The sequence below is a fragment of the Nipponia nippon genome, unplaced genomic scaffold (assembly GCF_047370975.1).
Source record: "Nipponia nippon isolate SJK-2023a ecotype South Korea unplaced genomic scaffold, ASM4737097v1 scaffold_10, whole genome shotgun sequence".
Classification (NCBI taxonomy): Eukaryota; Metazoa; Chordata; class Aves; order Pelecaniformes; family Threskiornithidae; genus Nipponia; species Nipponia nippon.
Genome location: NW_028262291.1, coordinates 19,991,406 through 20,007,873, shown reverse-complemented (window position 1 = coordinate 20,007,873; position 16,468 = coordinate 19,991,406). Strand labels below are relative to the sequence as shown.

The window sequence follows — 16,468 nt, the reverse complement described above, 5'->3', positions numbered from 1 at the left end:
TATTTCAAAATAAACAATGTCTACATTATAAAATATTAGTCAGTAGCTGCATAGGTACATTCAAGGGTTGAATTGTCAGTGTACTTGCAAGTGTTCATACACACATGTGGAACCATAAAAGTACTTAGAACTGCTAAGAGCTGCCGCAGGATTGGAAGCATGTTAAAGGGAACTTGCACTTCAAGTTTCTCTAAAAGTTAGTGAATTGATTATATAATTTTTTTTAAACTAATGCATAAAGAGCAATTTCAGAATGTGACATTGTTACTGTTTCACACCTCCTGCTTGTAAAGCTTTCAGCAGCTACGTCTTTCACTAAAAAGATGGTGTAAAAACTGTAAGTGCTTGAGTAGATGTGGCTGGCATGCTTGAGGAATTGGGTGCCAGACACCAGCAGATGAGCTGGAGATAAGTCAGAGGTAGCCAGTTTTCCCATTTTGTAAATACTTAAGGAAAAACACTATTGGGTTTGTGTGGCAAGGTTTTGGTTACGGGGGGCTACAGGGGTGGCTTCTGTGAGAAGCTGCTAGAAGCTTCCCCTATGTCTGACAGAGCCAATGCCAGCCGGCTCCAAGACGGACCCACCACTGGCCAAGGCCCAGCCCATCAGTGACGGTGGTAGCACCTCTGTGGTAACGTATTTAAGAAGGGGGGGAAAAAAAACCTGCATGACTTCAGCCAAAGAGAGGAGTGAGAATATGTTAGAAAAACAACTCCACGGACACCAAGGTCAGTGAAGGAGGGGGAGGAGATGCTCCAGGCGCCAGAGCAGAGATTCCCCTGCAGCCCATGGTGAAGGCCATGGTGAGGCAGGCTGTTCCCCTGCAGCCCATGGAGGTTAATGGTGGAGCAGATACCCACCTGCAGCCCATGGAGGACCCCATGCCAGAGCAGGTGGATGCCTGATGGAGGCTGTTTTCCCCATGGGAAGCCCTCATTGGAGCAGGCTCCTGGCAGGACCTGTGGGCCTGTGGAGAGCGGAGCCCGTGCTGGAGCAGGTTTGCTGGCAGGACTTGTGACCCCGTGGGGGACCCACACTGGAGCAGTCTGTTCCTGAAGGACTGCACCCCATGGAAGGGACCCGCGCTGGAGCAGTTCATGAAGAACTGCAGCCTGTGGGAAGGACTCACAATGGAGAAGTTTGTGGAGGACTGTCTCCTGTGGGAGAGACACCACGCTGGAGCAGGGGAAGAGTGTGAGGAGTCCTCCCCCTGAGGAGGAAGGAGCGGCAGAGACAGCGTCTGATCAACTGACTGCAACCCCCATTCCCCATCCCCCTGCACCACTCGGGGAAGGAGGTAGAGAATTCAAGACTAAAGTTAAGCCTGGGAAGAAGGGAGGGGTGGGGGGAAGGTGTTTTAAGATTTGGTTTTATTTCTCATTACCCTACTCTGACTTGATTGGTAATAAATTAAGCTAATTTCCTCGAGTCAGGTCTGTTTTGCCTGTGACAGTAATTGGTGAATGATCCTTCCCTGTCCTTATATCAACCCATGAGCCTTTAGTTATATTCTCTCCCCTGTCCAGTTGAGGAGGAGGAGTGATAGAGTGGCTTTGGTGGGCACCTGGCATCCAGCCAGGGTCAACCCACCACAAACTCTAAGATCTTCTGAGTCCCATAGTTTTGGTTTGACCACTGGGTTACACTTCAATTCTTCAGTTGGTTCATTTCCTACCCTTTGAATTGGAATGACACCATTTTTTTTGTGAATATTCCCTGTCTCAGAATAAACACAAACAGGATGCTTTCATTGTCATCATAAAACTGTGCATAAGTACCAACAATATCCATGTGTATTTATGTGCCAAAAAAAAAATCCCAAAAGAATCTAAATAAAACTGCAAAGTACTTTAAAATTAGAAAACACCAGAATTGGAGTAACCTATGTAGCATTAGTTTGGCATTTCTGTGTTAAATGACATATGGTAAAGATTTAGTACTTACGTGCTATAATAATGGCAATCCTGTCATGTAAGGAAGACGCTTCATGTTCACCCATCAGCGAGTAACTGAAATAATAGTAGGTTGGTGTTTTTAATGGAAATAGGAATAAGACATAGATTTTCAAATATGTTATATAGCTATTTACTAACAGGAAAGGTATTTCTGAAAAGTTGAGATTCGAATTTTAGATTCCATTCCAGGCTTTGGAGGTCCAGGGCTTTTTTTAGCATGTAAAAATGTCTCTTTCTCTCATCTTCATGAACTTGGATGCTTCTCTGCTTTCTACACTGACCACCTTCTTGTGCCATTGTTTACACCTTTATACCTTACGTTTTTTTTCTCCACCCTGCCAGAGCCTGGGGAGAAACAAGAAACTGTTTATGAGCTTTTGATGCTGAGGCTGAGTGAGGAATCTGCATTTGTAGAAAAACCTTGGCTGGCCCCTGCAGCCCTGGCTGCAGCCTGCTCAAGGTGAATGGAGTCTTCAGCAAAGTGAGCTGCAACAAGCTTGAATATCTTTGCTAAGGAGGACTCGGCTCCAGTTTTTCTAATGGCTTATGAGTTGTTACTCTTGGAGAGCTATTCCCTTGCCAAGTTGCACTTCCACACTGTAAATCTAGAGCTCCGTAAAGAAACTGCGTTTTTCTTTTGTTTTTAAACATGAGCAAACCAATGTATTTTTCTCTAACCTCCTTCTGGGAAGTGTCTGAACTGTTGAGACTGAAATTTTCCAAAACAGCATAGCCAGAGGCATGCTCCTAGTATGTTAAAGTCTATGGGATTTTAATGTTTTCTGCTTTGGTACTAGAAAAAGTCCTGTCCTGTGCATGCTAGCTTTGTAAAACTTTTCAGCATCAGTTCCTCTGATCTTGCTGCTGCTGACATTCTCTGCCAGAAGTCAACTTGATAGGGCAGACATAGTTTAATAAAGCAAATTTTGTTTAGTTAAAGTTGTTACTCATGCTACTGTATACCTTTCTAAATATGTAAGGCTAAATACCACATTGGCCTTTTACAGAAAACTATCATTTTGGCCTTTATCAGTTTCTCTATTCCCCAAGACATTTATTGTTTGCCTGACAGACCAGAGGTCTTGCAGAGGGCATAAGCAGTCAGTCTGGAATTGAAAAGTAACTTCCTGACCAGAGTATGCAATTCACAGTGAAATCAACAGATGTTATTAGGTAAAGAAGCTCTAAGTTCGAGAAAGGACAGTGTGTTTATTTTGTAGACGTTCTCTTCCATGCCTTTTCTACTTGAATTCTTCAGCTTCACCATTTACTTGGAGTCTGAAAATGCTTTCGGCTTACAGAGTGACAATGCTTATTTTTAGCTTAGGATTTTTAGGGTTGTTTTTTGCCCCTTTTTTTTTTTTTATGGTATCAGTACCGATTCTCATATGTGAGCTACAAATTTTACTTTTCCTTATAAAATACTCTAAGGCTTTCCTTTGAAAGGAACTACTGGACTGTAAGTGAGGAATTGTGCTTGTGGGAGCATTCAGAAGAAAGTCTTAATGATGAGTATACTCCAGGAACACAGTCCATTTCCATTCCTGTCTTTCCAACAGAATCCTGTGTATCTCTCTGTGTGGCATTATTACCGGAGAATAAAGAGTGACATTAAAGTTTTCTTCTGCCCTTCTCTGATTATATAGCTGTGTTTTTAACATTTTGTAGAATGCATCAAAAAAGTAAAAATACAGGTGTCATTCTGCCAGTCTTTATCCAGTCAATGAAACGAATTGTAATCTCAATAAATCAGTTTCAATAGAAACTCCATTAAATTCAGCTGAGTAAAATATACTTGTTTCTAGTAATTACAGATCTGCCCCCAACTTTATCTGTTCAATGACAACCTACATAGGAAAAGAATTTGTATGAACAGCTATAAAGATACTTAACTTGTTCCATAAATGCATTTTGAAATGCATTACTCTGAAGTTTCAGTGGAGCACTGTCAAGTAAAATCAAATTTAATTGTGTTCCACGGACAGGAATGGATTCATAGAAGGACAGATTGCCCGTAAGTTGTGCCTGCTGTGGTGGCCTTAGTGTTTACTCCACTATGTGTTTTTCTCAGCTCTGCCTGTCTGAGCTTTTCCTAAATGTAAGGCAACAATTCTGTGCAGAACTAGTTTCTTCTGTTTTCAGGAGAGGGTTTTCTCCTTGGTCAGCAGGTACAGACACATGCTAAAAAGTGATGTGCAAATTTGTATAGTGATAGCAACAAAACCCTCTGTGCATTAAAAGGTGAAGTAGATGAATAAATTCGGAGTAATTTACTAAATTTTATTTCATATAAGAAGCCCAAGTTGGATATTAGAACATGTTGGTAGTTATTAGATAATTTTTGATCCAGTGTTCTCTAGTGCTGGTGTGGTAATGTGGTAGTTCTTGGTAAAGTGTTACAGTAGTTATCCGTCATCGAATCTGGATTAAAAAGAACTCTTACTTTTTCCAAAGGTCTCTAAAATTGAAAGTTGTCTTAATGATTTTTCTGAATCCAATCTGATGAGTTTAATTGGCACCCTTAGATGGAAGGCCAAACTGCAGGCTGTGTTGCCTTGCATGCTCAAAAAATAGTATAATTTGGGACTTTGGTGGCTTGTAAATTTTGTGGCGATTCTTCTGAATTAATTTAAAAGTGAATTGTCAGTGTTGTAGACAAACAGAAAGGGTGTGGTAAATAAACATGTATGCATGTAGGTATCCTGTATTCAGAGTTTATTCTACTTGTTACCATTGATTCCTGCTTGTGGGAATTGGTATTGTGAGAAACACTAATATGTTTTGGAAATATAAATGACCACCTACTGGTCTTCAGGCATATTCCACCTAACAGCAGAAAGCCCCTAAATCTCCATTATCAGTTTAATCCATACTCAAGATTCATTAGATTCATTTCAGTAACTTTTTTTTTAACATAAGGATTACTCTGCGGTTTTCTTTCTTCCTTAACTTTTCTTTTCTCTACTACCTGAAAATTCAAGATAATACTAGATAGGGGGCTGGGTTCTCAGTGTGCCACAGGCATCCAGGCAGTTAGAAAAAAGTCTGTTGATTATTTGCTGAATAATGGCACAAAGACTGTTTTGTTGCAATGAAGACAGTTTTGCATTACAAACTCCTATGAAGGCTGTGTTCCTGTATGTTACGTGAGTCACCTACATACTCAGACTTGGGGTTTGGCTATTCTAGAGTCAATATGATGTGCATATTTTCATAAAAATTAATGGATTTGGGGTGAGAGAGAGTGTGGTGGGTTGACCTTGTCTAACAGCCGCCTCCTCAGTAGGAGAGGGCAAGAAAATAGGAAGAATGGGAACAGGAATGCTTGTGGGTTGAGGTAAAGTCAGGGAGATTGCTTATCAGTTACTGTTGTGGGCGAAACAGGCTCGACTTGTGGAAAATTAATTTAGTGCCAATTAAAATAGATTCAGGTACTGAGAAACAAAAAGGCAAACGCTAAAACACCTTTCCTCCCCACTCTCCCAGGCCAAACTTCAGTCCAGACTCCAGCCCCTCCCTGCCAGGCAGCACACGGGGGCGATGGGGAGAGCACGGTCAGTACACAGTGGTTTCTCTCTGCCACTCCTTCTTTCGCACGTTTTTCCTCTGCTCCAGCATGAGCTTTCCACAGGCTGCAGGTTCTATCAGGAAAATCTGCTTCAGCGCAGGTCCTCCCCAGGCTGCCTGGAATTTCTGCTCCGCCATGGAGCTCCTCCTCCAGCCTTGGTGCTCCATCTGCTGTTTCCCGCTCCTTTTGTTCCCCCCTCCTCTGCCCATGTGCTGTTTTCTGCCCTTTCTTAAATTTGTTTTGCCAGAGGTGCCAGCACCTTGGCTGCTGGGCTCAGCTGTGCCCTGCGGTGGGTCCATCACGGAGCCAGCTGGAACTGCCTGGAACTGGCCGTGTCCGGTGCGGAGCAGCCCCAGCCTCTCCTCAGAGTGGCTGCTCTGTGCCCCGCCACTGCCAGCACCTCGCCAGGGACACCCAGTACACATGCAGGTGACTTTGTGAAAATGGATCTAAAAGCTTAAAATATTTAGGAGCCCAGTCATTTATTCTTACAACCAATAGTTGATGTTTTATACTGTCTGCAGTTATATGATTTCTGAGCATTAGTGATTCAGCAAATAAAAGTTTGGAGTGATTTCATATATGCTAAGTAAATCTCCATGCAGTGCCTGCCCGACTGTCAAGAGGGTGGGTTGTGTGTGTGAGAACCGGGCTGGAGGGTAGCAGAAGGCTCTGCCCTGTCTCAGGAAACCACATCCGATAAAATTCGGAGCTAAATGCATGCCTTTTGGCTATCCACATTATGTGCACAGACTGATTAGTTGCTGCCAAAAAGATTGACTAATGGCTGTTTTTCCTTCTGTTCCTTCAGTGCCACCACAGGTATGACTTTCTCTCATCTTCACAGCTGTATGTATTTACAAAACTTAGAGGAGCTTTATTGTCTTAGAAACATCTATGCTTGCTTTCTGAATTTGACAGACAGAAAGCTCAGAAAGTGAATGGATTTAGAAATTGCTGAGGAGGAGGAAAAAAGAGATACATGGATGGACAGGTAGATAGCGTGATCACCGCATAAGCCTCATCATCTTAGGAAACCAAGCTGACTAAACTGTGGTAATTTAATTACAAACTGTTTTGTAAATCAAATGTTTTTCATCTCCTGACCTTAAGGAGTTTCACTTTGCAGTTTTGACATCTTCTAAACGTATGTAAGATGTACTTTATTCTGGCCATAGATTACATTGTGCTGTTGTGTGAAGCCTCCTTTTGGGTATCTACCTGTTTACACTAAAACAATATTTTACATTCATTTTTGCCTTTGTGTAGAAAAATCCTACAACCCAGTTTCTACTGGTGTATTTTAAACCACAAAGAGCTGCTTTAGCTTCTTGAGCTTCTTTCAGATATCCTTTGCCTTTTTTTTCAGTACAGATCTTGGTTAGAATATATGAAGTCTTTAGAGATGACTACCTCACTGTGTCCAGTTTACTTACCTTAATGACACTTTCTAGAAGCAATTTGCTTGTTTAGATTAACCCTCATGTTTATTTGATTAATAAAATACGTTTTATTTGCGAATGTATACATCCAGAGATCACAAGCATGCCATTAAACAGAACTAGGACATTGACAGTTGCATTTGGCTTTGACATCACCTTTCAAGGTGGTGAATAAACAGTGTCTTTGGAAGTGGAAACAGGGGAATTGCCTATTTCAAGTCATTCATTCTTCAAATGGAGAGTTTCAGATTTTAAAAAAAGCTGATCAGGTTTACCACAGTCATTCTTCCCCCACATCATGTCATCACAACAGGACATATAATGTCCTTCTGGGGTACTTTTCCTAATGTGCAATTCCTAATATTTGTGAAGCTATATAAAGCCCATCTTGTAAGAGCCATGTTTGTAGTTTAGCATCCTGGGCTCTGGATCCCCACTGGTGGTTAAAACAGTGTTCTAGATTATATGATGAGAAACTTCTGTTCCCAAATCTATGGAACTTTTGTGACAGGAGAGGAATAGGTGGGCCAATGTGTGTTACACCAGTTGGAGTCAGTAGTAGTTCACCATCTTCCCCAAACCACCAAGTTGCTTCCTGACACACCTGGGGAATCGCCTGTAGGGCCTACCACCTGCCATGTGCAACCAAATTAAAGCAGAAGAAAATTGTTTCTATCCTAGAGCATAGTTACCTCAACGTATGTTGTCCCTTCTCTCCTTCATCTGCCAGGATACTTTTTTCCTGTTTCTCTCACCCTGCCTCTTTGGCAAGAAGTACATCATCATTTCTGAATCACCGTAACCTTGTCTGACTGATGAGGACAGAACTGCGTAATATTTTCTCCTCCTTCAGATGCTCCAGCCCAACATTTACTGAAAGCATAGCTCACAGGGAAGAAAACTGGGATGCTTGTATGGTGAGGACATCTTGCTCTAATGGGGCTGCATCAGCACTTCTAGTGCATTAATATTTTTATTGGACTGTATAGTGAAGTACTGAGAAGTAAGTGCATTAGTATGGATCAGCATTTCTGAGCTATGGTTGTGTTTTATAGAGGTTATCAATGAGACAGTGCATTTGAAAGCTTGGTTGATCTGGATCAGCAATTCAGTGCATTAGTGATGCATGCAAATGCTTAGGCCCTGGGACCCAGGGAGAACAGGGACATGTTGCTGTGTGTCACTAATCCAAATATTATTATTAGCTTTTGGCTTGAAGCTGAAGTTCAGAATTTGGTGGATATTGATTATCAGATAAAAACTTTCTTTTTGTTTAATTTATTTATAGTGAAAATAAGGGAATGTACATGGCAGTGAGTGATTATTTTTGCCTTTGAAATTTAATTTACTAAACAGGGAATCTTTTTGGAGAAACGTAAAATTCAATTCTAATAGCAGCTATAAAAATCCACTCAGCTTTTAATGACTGTATATGGCATGCTATCAAGTGGAAGCAGAACCAAAAATTCAAGAAGAAATGTTTCCATTACATTGGAACAGTAGTATAGACCTGATACAATCTCTGGGCTTCCATGTCTTGTCCCTGTGTCCACTTTTTGGCTCTTCTGATTGTCCATCTGAAAGCATTTGAGGCAGTTCAGTCCTTTTCTTCCAGTTGCTTGCTTTCTTTTGTCTTGACTCCTTCTGACCTGATGGGTTTTCCATATCTCCGTGGTCATCGTTCCCTTTGGGTTGTAACTACTGTAACTCTGGGGGCTGTAACTCCCAGAGCCCTGGGCTAGAGAACCATGACTGTGAGAATGATAAACTCCCAACCAGCCCTGAACTTGTGCGGGATTTGCTGCTCCAGCTGGATCCCTATAAGTCAATGGGGCCCGATGGGATTCATCCGAGGGTACTTAAAGAGCTGGCTGATGTCATAGCAAGACCTCTCTCAATGATTTTTCAATGCTCTTGGGAATCTGGAGAGGTCCCAGTTGACTGGAAGCTGGCAAACGTCCTAGTCTTCAAGAAGGGCAACAGGGATGACCCTGGTAATTACAGGCCTGTCAGTCTCACCTCTGTGCCTGGCAAAATTAGGGAGAAGATTATTCTGGGAGTTATTGAAAAAACACCTGAAAGACAACACAGTCATTGGTCCCAGCCAGCACAGGTTCACAAGGGGAAAGTCCCGCTTAAACTGAATTTCTTTCTATGGCAAGGTTACATACCTAGTTGACCAAGGGAAGCCAGTAGATGTCATCTTTTTGGATTTCAGTAACGCTTTCGATACCGTCTCTCACAGTATCCTCCTGGACAAAATGTCCAGCATGCAGCTGGATAAACACATAATGCAATGGGTGAGCAATTGGCTGATGGGTCAGGCTCAAAGGGTTGTAGTAAATGGGGTTACATCGGGCTGGTGACCAGTCACTAGCGGGGTTCGGCAGGGATCCATCTTAGGGCCAGTGCTCTTTAATGTCTTCATAAATGACTTGGATGCAGGACTTGAAGGTTTGCCATCTAAGTTTGGCGATGACACAAAATTGGGAGGACCTGTTGCCACTCTCGAGGGCAGAGAGGCCCTGCAGAGAGATCTGGACAAATTAGAGAGATGGCAATCATCAACTGTATGAAGTTTAACAAGGGCAAGTGCCGTATTTTGCACCTGGGACATGGCAACCCTGGATGTACATACAGACTGGGGAACGAGAGGCTGGAGAGCAGCCCCACGGAGAGGGATCTGGGGGTTCTGGTCGACGGCAAGTTGAACATGAGCCAACAGTGTGCCGTGGCAGCCAAGAGGGCCAACCATGTCCTGGGGTGCATCAAGCACCGTATTGCTAGCCCGTCAAGGGAGGTGATTGTCCCGCTCTACTCTGCACTGGTGCAGCCTCATGTTGAGTACTGTGTGCAGTTCTGGGCCCCACAGTACAAAAAGGATACAAAGCTACTAGAGAGTGTCCAGAGGAGAGCCACGAAGATGGTGAAGAGTTTAGAGGGGAAGCTGTATGAGGAGTGGCTGAAGTCACTTGGTCTGTTCAGCCTAGAGGAGACCGAGGGGAGACCTCATCACGGTCTACAGCTTCCTCACGAGGGGAAGAGGAGGGGCAGGCGCTGATCTCTTCTCCCTGGCGACCAATGATAGAACCCAAGGGAACGGCAGGAGGATATGCCAGGGGAGCTTTAGGTTGGATATTAGGAAAAGGTTCTTCACCCAGAGGGTGGTGGAGCACTGGAACAGGCTCCCCCGGGAGGTAGTCACGGCACCAAGCCTGACAATATTCCAGAAGCATTTGGACAGTGCCCTCAGACACATGGTGTGAATTTTGGGGTTGTCCTATGCAGGGACAGGAGTTGGACTTGATGATCCCTGTGGGTCCCTTGCAACTCAGGACATTCTATGATTCTATGATACATTGGAGGCAGAGGAGTGATAAGCATCAGGAATGGAGACCAGGGGAAGTTGGGCTTTGGTCTTGAAAAGGGAAGAAAAGTGATAAAGCAGCACAGGTAAACTGAGTGGAAGAAGATACCTGAAGTGATTGAGACAGATAATTTTTAAGGTCTGAAACTGGGTCTTGAGTCTCGTTTGTCTAGGGTTAGAGAGAAGATGCAGAAAGGAGCAAAATCTCAGTAAACAACAGAGTATAGAGGAGGAGACAGAGGTGAGTCCTATCCAAAAAGAGTCTGGTTTTAATTCTCACATACAATATGATTGTTTACATCCAGTAATAAATATATTATACAGTTATAATCTTTTTCCTTTCAGCTGTTACAAAGAAATGTGGTCATATAGGAATGGGTACTTGAGACCAAAAGAAACTCGAGTCATTTGTGTTTTCTGATGTAAGAGATGCAGTGAACTTAGGGATTCAGGGATGCATAGTACTGAATTCTCTCCCCAGATATGGACATGAAGGTCCCGTTAACAGGGATGTTTTTGTTCATATCCAAAAGTTGTTTACAGATTTTTAAGAAGTGCAGCATTTTATTCTGCTTTTGCTAATGTCTTTGACATATTCAGTCCCAGTGAGCATCACATTGGCAGAATGTCATGTGCAAAAGAATGAAGTCCACTGGGAGTGAGTGCTAAAAATCCTTCACTCTTTGCCTACCCAAATGAGAGAGGATGCAGTTGCAATTTCAGTACAGGTTTTCAATACATGCGGAAAAAAAAGAGGAAATAATTTCTATTTCATTTTATTCCTCCCTTTTCACTCAGCTAAAGGTAACTTTGCTGTATTCTGTGATTTCTTCAGAATTGCAATACAGTCTCACCTACACCCCATTTCAGCTTGTGTTAAAGTCTCAGTGGTGTCACGGGACTTCAGTATGAGTTTTAATTTAAATGGTCTCACAGTGTTTGCTGTGGTTCCCTTTATCAACTCTCTTCCTTAATAGCTGCCTGTTATGTTACTTCCGTCCTTCCTTTCAGCACCCAGACAAAAAACAGAGTACGTTGACTTTTAGTTTGTCCATATTCTGGTATTATAAACAGGTGCACAAGCTTTATGTTCTTTTAAAACTTCTAAGTTTTTGTGACACGGGAAATGAAAATGTGGAGGCTCTGTGAAAAAGACAGCTGGGCAATCAGGTAGGCTGCATCCTGAAGTGGTTGCATTAGTACTGCTGATTTCGCTTGCAGTCTGATCCTACTAGATATAGATTAACTTTGTGGGTCATGACCTAAAGAGGTACCTAAGGATTGGCAAGCTACTAGTGGAGGTTTTGGAAAGTGCTCTCTCAGATGCACAGAAATTTAGATGTATTGCTGCTTTGTGGAAAATAGAGAGCTGATCTGACAGTCTTGGCTCTAAAGCAGCTGTCATCTGTGTGTGCTTTTTCTTTTCATATCACCAGTCAGAGTAAGCAGCAGCAATGGCAGCAGCAGCAGCAACGCTGTCACTCGGTCTTTTTCTTTCTCTTGAGCCCCTTTTACTGTGCTTTCGAGATATCATTTTCAGATACATATTGGATATTCAGAGAAAGATTATACTGCTGTTGGCATGCTGTTCAGAAAGGTAGAATGAACCAACTTGCCTTCATGTGTCTGTATCAGCATGTTGCCTGCCTCTGTTGTCAAGCCCTGAATAAAATAAGGAGTGTCGGTCTATGGTGGTTCTTTGCAGCCACATGGAAGTGTCTAGTTGTGATGCTTATCATTTTAATGTGCTAGCAAATTGCTTCTGCAGACTGAGAGACTCTGTAACCCTCCCTGTAGTGGGTCACTTCTGTTTGGGCATCTCTGACTGTGTGCAGAGAGACTGTGCAAGCAGGACATATGCAATTTAAGAGTACACAGTGCTAATTTATTGACTAATGCATATAGTAGTCAGCTAGGACAAAAGTGCTACCAGGCTAGCAGAACATCAATGTGTTCTCCATTGCAGATGCAGAGATGTAGTGGGTGGTGGGTTAATTGCCAGTTCGTCAGGTGGGAAAGGGCTGGCCTCTACTGTTCCTTCAGTCAAGCTGATCCTTGATTATTCTTTTTGAATTGCTGTCTCTGATTCTCCATTTTTTTCTTAGGGCTTTATAGCTTCTTGTGTCAGTGTTTTTCTCTTGAGTCACTGACTGGTACTATCTCAACAGTTTCATTTCTGTCTGCATTTCTGTCTTGCTTGGCTTTACCTTACGAATTGTCTCACAACTCAATAACCATTTTTTTTTTTTTTTACAATAAAGCTGAGCCAGATTCTCAGGGCTGTCCTGCAGCACACCAGGTATTGGGTCTCGGACAACTGAGGGGGATGTGGTTGGTCTTTGGGGAAGTGCTGATAATCATCTATGATGGTGCTCCTCTCCTCTGGAAGGGGGAGAGACAAGTGGGCTAGAACAAATTTGCTCCCTAACTTAATTTTAATGTTTTGATAGAATGGAGATAAACCTCTCTTCTGAAACCAGAGGTGTGGGTGAGCTGACCTATTGGTGGTGTGCTCGCTTGTGCAAAACAGCTTCTGCTCTGCAGCTTGACTAACAAAACCTTCTGACTGTCTACCTGCTACTGCTATCTCATAGCACTGGAATTTTAAAAATGTCCTTTTTTCTATTTGTTTTTTCATGTGATGTGTTTGGCAGTATTTGGGGGCTAGACTTTTCTTTAGCCCATTGAAATGATTTCCTGGTAAGTGTGTCCTTGTTCTCATTCTAAGTGAACTACATTATCAAACCTCTTTTGGTGTGTGTGGAAGAACAGGACTGAGTCTCCACTATGAGCAAACAGGTGGAGGTATAAATGGCATGAATATCAATGGGAATGAAAGAGTGAAGTTTAGCAGAGATCATGGGCAGACACAAAAAGGGATGCTTTAAAGCGTGCGTAGAGCACACTGAAGAGAGCCTTTGAGCATCTCAGATAGCAAGAATCCATTGAAAGTGCTCAAAGACTTGAAAAAGGAAAAACACTTCGGGTCCTGTGCTTGCAGGAGAGAGGCTGTCCCGGGTGAAAAGTCTGAGTGAAGGCCTCCAGATACAGAATTCAGAATCAAGCCTTACTTGTATCTCCCAGGTTTTGCCTCTCATATCTACTGCTGAATTTTAAGAATGAAAAAATACAATGTCTTTTGTGGCTGGAGGTGACCCTGAATACTTAAGCTTTTTAACATTCTAGTTTATCTTTGCTATCACTTACACCTTGTGTTTTTTCTCCCAGATTCATTTTTTATTGAAGCAGGATTTGCATCTTTTGAGCCAAGATTCCCTGAAAAGCTGTTTGTCTTTTCTTTTTGGTCCCTATACTGTGCCAGGGATGAGCACAGCCTGCTCTTCCACACTATGGAAACGTCAGCTTTGCAAAGACAGCTCTCTGGGGTCTCCGCAGGTGAGAGTGTTCCTGATGCTGCCACACTTCTTAGGGAAAATGCTGCCAGTCAGTCAGTCACAAGGGAAAGGATGATACAGAATAATCTCCTGATAAGAACTCATATCAGGAAAGCTTGGCAGCTCCAGAAAGTGTGTATGAAAGAGACACTGAGATCCTGAATGAAAAATAAAAATTGAACCCTTAATTTGTACAGCCTGGTTTTGGCTGCACTTAAGCTGTCTGTAATAGCTTTCGCTTATCGTTTGGCTTGGTGTGGACTATGATGCTGTAGCCAAAAGTCCGAAGCTCATGTACATACGTGTAGGCACAGGCACAAATATGTGTCTGCGCTAATTAACGTGAGATGATTTTATATGGGCAGACTGGAGTTAATCACGGTGGATATACATTATTACAACTAAACTTCAGCACTTGCATGCATAAAGCCAGGCAGGGTGAACAACCCTGCAGGTAGACCAGAAAGGTCACAGTGTTTCTATTTGTAGGTCACGAGTATGACCTATGAGAAAAAAGGGGCTGTCAGCCCGCAGAAAGGGATATTCCTTCCGGACTTACATGACTGGTACCTCAGATCTGAGTAACTGTTCCTTGCTCTTCCTACACACTTTGTTAATAGAGGGAACGTATCAAATACCCAAAAGGAGGTGGATAAATTGAATTGTGAAACAGTGATTCTACTTAGCCCAATCTGTTGTCTGTTTTTCATTCTGTCTGTATAGTAAATTGAGTGTTATTTATGTGCTCAAGAGCACTAAAGGAAAAAGAAACAATAAATATTATGGTAAATAATTTTGTACTCAGATGCTCAATCAATGCTCCCTATATTAAGCCCAAAGACCAGATAGTCTGAGGAGTTGCTTTTCTCAGGACATTAAACTATGCTCCTGACAGAAAGCAGTAGAGACAAGAAATGTATTAATTGAAATATGTCCACATGATTCTAGCAGGCAAGCTATGCACTGTGCAAGGGTGACAGGCAAAAATAATCCCCCAAGGCCCTCAGAAAATTCCTTTTCAACTTCACATCAAGTGATCTGCATGCTGTTGAGCATCCAAGTAACACTCACCAGCCAGCCCTCAAGAAAAAGAACTCTTTTCGTATAGCACAGCAGTAGCTCTCCATCCAGTGCCTGCAGCTCTAGCTGCAGCCGCTCTGATGCCTTGGGGAAGGAAGAAGTACTCAGACAAGGGAAAACCACAGTGTGCCTGGCCAAGCATGCACCCGTGGAAAAATCCTTCCTGATTCCAGCCACAGAGCACCAAGGCTGTGCAGTGAGGTTTGACTTTACCCATGCTGCAATACAGAACTACAAGATGAGGACGGTGGAAGTAAACTTCGTCCATTTTTCGGAGAGGATTTATAGAGGTCAAGGCCAGGAGGGTTCTCCTGGAACCTTTAAGCCAGTTTCCTTCTCTTCTTTCCCAGCTGTCTAGGCCATAAAATTTCTCCTAGAAGTAGCATTAAGATACATATTTTAAAGTCTCCAGATGTGGGCAAGCCTGTCACCTCTCCTGGTAACCAGTTTTAATACTTAATTATGCTTCCCCTAAGAATTTTTGCCTTATTTCAAGGTTAAATCTGTCTCACTTCAGCTTCCAGTCAGTGGATCTTGCTATGCTATTATCAGCAGGATTAGAAAGGCTATGCTATCTGATCTCTTTTCTGTAAAAAGCGTTTCACTGTGTTTATATCACCTCTAGGTTTACTCTTCAATATCCTAAATACATCCAAAGCTTCTTAGTCGTTAAGATGCCTACAGGCACCTTGGTACCTATAGACCAGAACTGCACACAGCAGTCTAATAATCATCTTTCCAATGCTGCACACACAGAGCCAGGAATTGCTTCCTTGGGTCTTATCCTCTTTAGGGCTGAAGTTGCCCTTTTTATAAGTTGGCCGTTCTCCTAGGTTGTTGTCTAATAATTATCTATTAAAACCACTGAGTTCTTTGCTTAATTGCTATTTCTGCAGACAGTCTCTCATGATATAGGTACAGTTGTACCCGTATGCACAATCTTCCTGGAGGGTGTCCACTTCATTCATGTTGAATAGTGATCATTTATTTAGGTTAGGGCCAGCTCAGGACTTTCAGCAGTCTGGGTAAAATTACTGCCCCAAGAAGAAGGCCTGTGCTGAGCTTGAGAGTGAAGGGAAGCATGGAGAAGGAGAGACAGAAAACTTCACCAGGAGTGAGGCTGGGCAAGGTGTCAGCTTTCCTCTATGCCTAGAGCAGGGCTCCCTAGCAGCTGGCTTAGGTGAGGCTTTAACTGGTTGTTCTGTGTTTCTTCCAGGATGAACGTAGGGAATAAAGTATAGTAAGGATCGAAATACAAAACAACACACATAGTAAGTCCATAAACATAAACCACAGTTGCATGATGCTTGGGAAGGCTGTCTTCCAGAGTATATGTATAATTTATTTAAAAATTGGTGAAATAATGGAGAAAATAGTTGGGATGAAACGTCATACCCATTTGCAAATCAAGTATTTAAAGGTTTAGCAGATAGAAAAACTAATCACTGCTCAAATTGACTTACCCAAAACTGTAAGCATCATTTATGCAATGATAACACATGGTTAGAATCAGCGATGAAGCAGAGACGTAGTTTGCCAGATTTAATACAAACATTGAGCAAAAGATTTCCATGCTAAGAATTTTTTGATCTCTTCATTATGTGATAATGGGAGAGAATGGTCACAGGTCTGGAGTAAAGCACTGGCTGGCTGAGCTAGT

General features: G+C 42.5%; 1 protein-coding gene across 23 annotated transcripts in view; it reads left to right on the top strand.

Annotated features, from left to right (window-relative positions):
• The window catches only part of TSPAN4 (tetraspanin 4), a 443,271-nt gene that overhangs the window by 304,693 nt on the left and 122,110 nt on the right, over nucleotides 1-16,468 (top strand). The window contains exon 1 of one of the 23 annotated variants that reach the window (XM_087745840.1): nucleotides 5,491-5,510. The exons of the other annotated variants lie outside the window; for them this stretch is intronic. The gene's annotated coding sequence lies outside the window, so the exon portion shown is untranslated. Of the gene's footprint in view, nucleotides 1-5,490; nucleotides 5,511-16,468 lie in introns of those variants that run through there. 23 annotated transcript variants of the gene reach the window in all.